Here is a 6,318-nt window from a genome sequence, read left to right as displayed (position 1 = left end):
GAAACACTTGGAGGGATTCTGTCATGATCCGTGTTTGTTGCTTTTGGTTACATTTTAGTTTTCATCTCCTTTGTGTACCTGTTATCAATGTCTGTCTGCATTTTTGTGCCGACGCAAGCCTCAATGTGCTTGTTTGGGAATTTGGCTCATCGCTCTGTGCCATGCTGTGCATTCCGGCATACCGAGGGCATTTCTTTTAACTTGTGCCCGGGGAGTGAAATTAGAGTAAACTACCCCTTCTGGAACCATGTATAAGTATTGGCCACCACTTTTTGCTAGGCCAATATTTGACCTTATTTCAAAGTGTCAGTACTTGCGACGGCAGCCGATCTTGTGGCCATTGTATGATCAGTAAGTAAAAATTGAACAATTTCAATTTTAAAGCAAAAAATGCTATACAGTGAGTGGTCCCTCGCTACTTCACGGTTCACTTATCGCGTATTCACTATATTGCGGATTTGTATTTGGGTCCAAAAATGTATACCTTGCGGCATTTATCTTGGGTTGTACCTCGCTATTTCACTTGTTTTTCAGAGATTATTACATTTTATGTAGGTATCGGTTACTACTTGGTATTGGTATCGAATACTACTCAAGAGTTGAGTACAGTAATTTCTGGACTATAAGGCGCACCTTACTATAAGCCGCGATAGCTTAATTTGGGGAAAATTCGAGTTTGATACACATGTAAGCCGCAGGTGTTTTAATGTTACCCTACGGGTTCCCGCTACTTGCTTATACATAATGAGGGTGCAAATTGTCTTGCTCTCGTTCTGCCGCTCCTACTGTATTTGGGCTCACTTGGTTTGTTTTGCTCTGCTTGACACTATTGCGCTTCCTTTATAGTGCGCCCCATTGTGATCTGCTGGATAAACCGCATCTTTGTATTAGCCGCAGGGTCGAATGCAAGTGAAAAAAGTAATGGCTTGTAGTCCAGAAATTACTGTACTTGTACTGGTTTCGGTTTGGTATGGTGCAGTGGTATGGAACATCCCTACTGTCTTCCTTAACAACATCAATACAGGTAGGTCCAAAAACTGTAGTAACAAATACATTCGCTTCCGTCATATTTGGTCTTGTTTTAGCATTAGACCAGGACTGATGCAGACAACGGCCATTTGTGTTTATTGAAAAAACTAAAACATGTTGTTTTGTTGAGTTGCTTTACTCCTCAACATAATTAACATTATCAACCAAACCACACTGTTGATGAATAGCATTTTCTTTTTTGGGACCCAGGAAGCAGTGATTTAATTATGCAATTAGTGCCGTGCATGATTAAACGGCTTAATTAATAGCTGCAAAATGAGAATTTGGCTAGCGTTGACAATATTTAACTAGCTCACTAGTTTGTGAGGATCTCTAAATAATTGGTCTCCAGCTCTTTTGTTCAGGGTAATGCACTGGTATGATGAGCGTGATGACGGCAAGGCAAGTTATTGAAAGACTTCAATACTCATCAACAGTTGCATTAATTTGTCTCTTGTAAGATTTGATTGACTCACTTTCCAGCACAGCGTTCCAATATAATGGCTACTATTTCTTGTAATAACTTGTTAACTATCTAATGAATCCACTCTATAAATCAATAAATATGAATGCCAAATTTCTTCATAGTGATATGAGTTGTTGAATAACAGCTACAGATTAGGAGAGGCATTGATTTAAGTGAAGTCTTTATTTGTACCAACACTGTGGTACAAAAGTAAATAATTTTATATAGAGATGTGTACATTGTTTCACCTCCAAAAAAGACACCCCCGCCCTAAGGCTTTACAATAAATTATTTTGTAATGTTTTATGTTTTGTTATTATGTATGTCATCTCACTCAGATAGCAAAGCAAACGTCCCTTTGGTTCATCTGCATGACCGTTTACATGGCTTGCTCAATGCTAGCAAGGGATTTTTCTTTTTTGCTCCCAGTTAACTGAGCTTAGCTAAATGTGTGATCGATAGCGTCTATGATCTGTGGTAATTACAGTAGCTACACTTCAGAGGGGAAAAAGCAAGGCGTCTATTTGGAGAGCGGCGTTTATATGTTCAAGTGGACGATGCGCCAAACGACCATTCACACTCACATTCACATCTATGGACAATTTAGAGTCTTCAATTAACACACGCATGTTGCTTTATGTGGGAGGAAGCTGGAGTACCGAGAGGACCCCCATCCCCCCAACCCACCACCTTCCGCCCCGCAAGCATGAGGAGAGGAAATGGAAGTACAGTATGTGTAAATATTTAAAAACCAGCAGCCGTTTTCCTCACAGCTTTTCCGGGAAAAATGATTTCACACTTTCTGCCTGCTTTGGAGTAATTAGATTTCTGTGGTTCTTAGTTTCCTCCAGTGGTTTAAGACTGGATCTGCAAGCACGATTTTTCTCAGGTTGTGGCTTTCATTGTATTTACTGGATTAGTTCAGCTCTGAGCTCTCTCGCACAGACACAGCACACTTGTCTATTTGATTAACAGCCTGCAGAGGAAACGTAAGCAAGTCATTTACAGCTTGTTTCTTTGTTCTTGCAAAAACATACACAGAGATGCCGGCTAGTGAGCTAACCCCAATGTTGAGTAACATTGGCCTTTGTCAATCAGAAACAGTTGGAGCAACTGTCAATGGAGCTTGTCAGCTCCTGAGTTGAGTAGTGCTTGCTGTGAGTGCATATTGTTTGCAGCACTTGACACCAGAACGTGAGGCTGAAAGAAGCAGCTCACTGGCACTGAGACGCAAGCCGTTGTCTTGCGTGTGGAGAACCTGTCAACTAGGACGTACTGTAGCTCCGTGTACCTGCCACCAGTATAACATATCTCTATCATTTCATCTAGATTTCCTGTAAAATGGACTTCTTTTTTCCCCACTGCTTTATGGAATGGCACTTTATTAGTCAAGATTTACACAATCTCTAAAGAATGTAGTGTAGGTCAGCAGTGTCTTTTGAATAGTTTAACACCTTTCAAAAAAGTAGTAAGAGCATTCTGCTGCTTGAACTGCCAGCACCACTGCGTAAATTATTTACCATGGATCAATTTAGCAAACGGGATAGTCTATTCATTTACAGCTCTATATAGCATTGTGTTGAGGCCATCAGCTATCACTGCAATTTTCAGATATTTCGGTTTGCTGAGTGTTATTACAATACAGTGGATATAATTACACAATTTGAATCGCATATACTCAGCCGGGACGGGGACTTGAGGCTGCAGCGGCACAGGCAAAACAGCCGGGGGATGCAGCTTGGCTCTCTGTTGCCTAGTCTTTCGCCTCCTTTGAGCTGGGGCTTGTGCTTTGCTTGGCGGTGCTTGGCTGGGTGGACGTGGCTTGGGGTGGCGTGGCTGAGGCAGACTTGGCTGAGGCAGACTTGAGAGCAGGCACTGGGGGCACATCAGCCTGGGGAGTGAGAAGCAGCAGGGATACTAGAAACCAAGGATACAGAGACTGAAAGAACATGATGAGAAGAAATGGGATGAGGTGAGGAACCGGGTGAAGTGGGGACTGCATTTTGACGTGGCGGTAACGTGGGGCTATGAGGCGCACAAGACGGGGAGCGGAGTGATGAACATGGTGACGAGCAGTGACGTGACATGGAGTTAAAATAATCCGCCAAAGAAAACCGTGACGAAAAGAGTCAAGAGTGCTGGTGAAAAAATTCTAATCAGTGTCTAAATCGGAACTGGAATCAGTAAGTGCATTAACCAAATAAAAGCCTTCTTCATCATCATCTGTGAAGTCTGAGTCTATGTACAATGGGGTGACAAAATGGTGTCATAGGGCAGGGACTTAAGTAAACTAAGGAGATCGGGTGAATGGGGAACAGAAGACAAGGCGGAACCAGCCAGAGAAAAATAACCAACTTGGAGGGAATGGGATTGGGTGGCAGGCTGACGGCGCGTTCGAGACGCTGGGTCCGATCGTGGTCGATTCATTCTGTCAGGATGGGGGAGTTTGAGGACCCAAATGCGGGAAGACAGAGCGAGGAGGCAGAGGTTCAGTCAAAAGAGGGATTTAATTCAACCAAAAACAAGGAGGTAAACGATGTACTGTCCAGAAACAAAAACAACAAACTCCAAGAAGGCAAACAATGCAAAACATAGGGGGGAACAACAGGGCACAAAACTGGCAGCATAACGGGGGGAAAACGACAATGAATCGACGCAGACAGAGGGGAGACAGGAGACTAAATACACACACACACTAACGACACAACAAGACACACCTGGGGCAAGACACAAGTGGCTGAGGGCACTGATTGGTTGACACGAGGAAGGGCAGGATTACACTTAACAAGACCAAGCGAGACACACAACGAAAAACAGAACCTAAACATGACAGCAGTCACAAATAGACAAATTATCGTGTGTGCTATGTCAAAATTGTTCATAGAGAATTGCTCTTATAGCGTACATAAATATCTGCTTTTCATTTTATTGCGCTTATGTCAACCATTTATTGAATGTGTTTCATTACTATTTACTGTTCTGAAACTGTAAACTTTCAAATATACAGTCATGGTAAGAAACATGGTACACTGTTCACCATGACTGTTGCCAGATATGAGGTCTGTGAGGTGCAGAACCCGATCATATTTCAGACTACCATTTGCATTATGTGTGAACGGAAATTGACTTGTTACAAAAGCCAACCTGATATTTTTCTGACCTGCCTTGAAATAGATCTAAAGGGTTAATTACCGGACTGGTAGAAAATAAATTTTCTTACAGGTGCATGGGTTATGAATGCATTATCTTCACCGGCAATAGTGTTTAGTACACTTCACAATAATGCAATACAAAAGCTGTATCGAAAAAGTTATGGCTCTTTTTCCCTCTCACCTTTTCACAGTTCAGTGACACGCTATACTATATTAGCAAGCAACTTGATACTGTAGCTTTGACGTCACTCCCAGTCTGCAGTGGTTAATGATTTCACCCAACACGGAAATGGATGCTGACTATTTCTTCTGTTCAATTATTACTCTACACTCTTATTCCATTTTGGGGTTTAGTTTCCCTTTTTAACATCTTCCTCCATTCTCATCATGCCCATACCACTCAAAAGCTAAACATGCTACTGCAAACTACAACCAGATAATTGCAGCAATTGTATAACATAACGTCTTAAAAAGTTTTTAACTATTTCACAGTGTCTATTTGTATTATCTACTTCTTCGTGAAAGCATATATATAAAATATTCTGATTGTGACGGCGTGGTCAATGGCAAGGACCCGGTTTATTAAACAAACAAAAAAAAATCACCTTCTCAGGGAAAAACTCGTGTATATACATATATATATATATATATATATATATATATATATATATATATATATATATATATATATATAGTATTATGTACCCAAAATAATGAAATTGCTTACTCGGTGTAACTAAAGTTGTGGCCGGTGAGGGCACATTTGCAACATCGGGGAGCCTGACTTGCTGTCAGTGTCAGAGCAGCCTGTCTGTCAGCCTGCCATGCTATGATTGAGACGTCAACCTAATCCATGTTTACACTGTCCTGTGCGTGTCGGGCCGAGCCGTTAACCACACAGAATTAGGCCATGTTTGACATCTCCTACAACACACCACTTGAACCCATCATCGGCTTCAAGCTCAAAGAGCAGCACCAGCGTGCAAAAAAAAAAAACAGTTGCTTCATTGACAAGAGCACACGAAGCAAAAATAAAGGAGGCTAAGATGATGTGGGAGGTTGTGTATGTGTGTTTGTTTGGGGTTAGGGAGGTGTACAAAGGATTGCTATGGGTAAGTGCTAGTTCTTGAATATCCACTCTGCCTCTGTCTCTGTTACTCCTCTCTCTCTCTCTCTCTCTCGTCCATCCTCCTTCCATCTCATTTCCTCATCCTCTCCCGTCCTCTGCTTCCCCCTTTCGTACTTACTTGGATGAGCTGCCAGTGTTTGCTTCTCCGTATCCGGGTTTCTAATCCGCCACAGGTGAAAGAGTCCACTAAATAGGTGCTGAGTAAAAAAAGTGGGGAAAGGGAGAGAGAACCATTAGAGCACCGTTTATCAGTAGCACAATCTGTTATCACTGCTGTCCCTCAGTCCCTCCCGCCAGCCACTAGCTCCTTCTCTTGTCAGAGACCTACTGATTATAGGACACACACACATCGTATTTGTACACACACTTCCATATGTCTGTCCAGGGTACCATGTCAAACGCACACAGAAAACCTGTAACAACTAGCACACGCAACATCCATTTTACAGTTTCCAACCAACTATCTTATAATTAGGGATGTTCGATGATACTTTTTCCAAACCGATACCAGTACGAGCACTCAACTGTTGAGTATTCACAGA

At 42.1% G+C, this 6,318-nt stretch overlaps 1 long non-coding RNA gene across 2 annotated transcripts in view; it reads right to left on the bottom strand.

Annotated features, from left to right (window-relative positions):
* Nucleotides 1-2,850: 2,850 nt before the first annotated feature.
* LOC147163100 (uncharacterized) overlaps nt 2,851-6,318 on the bottom strand; it is a 38,218-nt gene continuing 34,750 nt past the window's right edge. For both annotated transcript variants that reach the window (XR_015097126.1, XR_015097125.1), the window contains exons 4-5: nt 5,895-5,973; nt 2,851-3,386 (exon numbers count right to left, since the gene is read on the bottom strand). This is a non-coding gene — a long non-coding RNA (uncharacterized LOC147163100). The remainder of the gene's footprint in view (nt 3,387-5,894; nt 5,974-6,318) is intronic.

Source organism: Leptonotus elevatus, chromosome 14 (genome assembly GCF_054856555.1).
Source record: "Leptonotus elevatus isolate MCC_2025b chromosome 14, RoL_Lele_1.0, whole genome shotgun sequence".
NCBI lineage: Eukaryota > Metazoa > Chordata > Actinopteri > Syngnathiformes > Syngnathidae > Leptonotus > Leptonotus elevatus.
The sequence above is the reverse complement of the archived record's forward strand: the minus strand, read 5'-3'. Positions and strand labels throughout refer to the sequence as shown.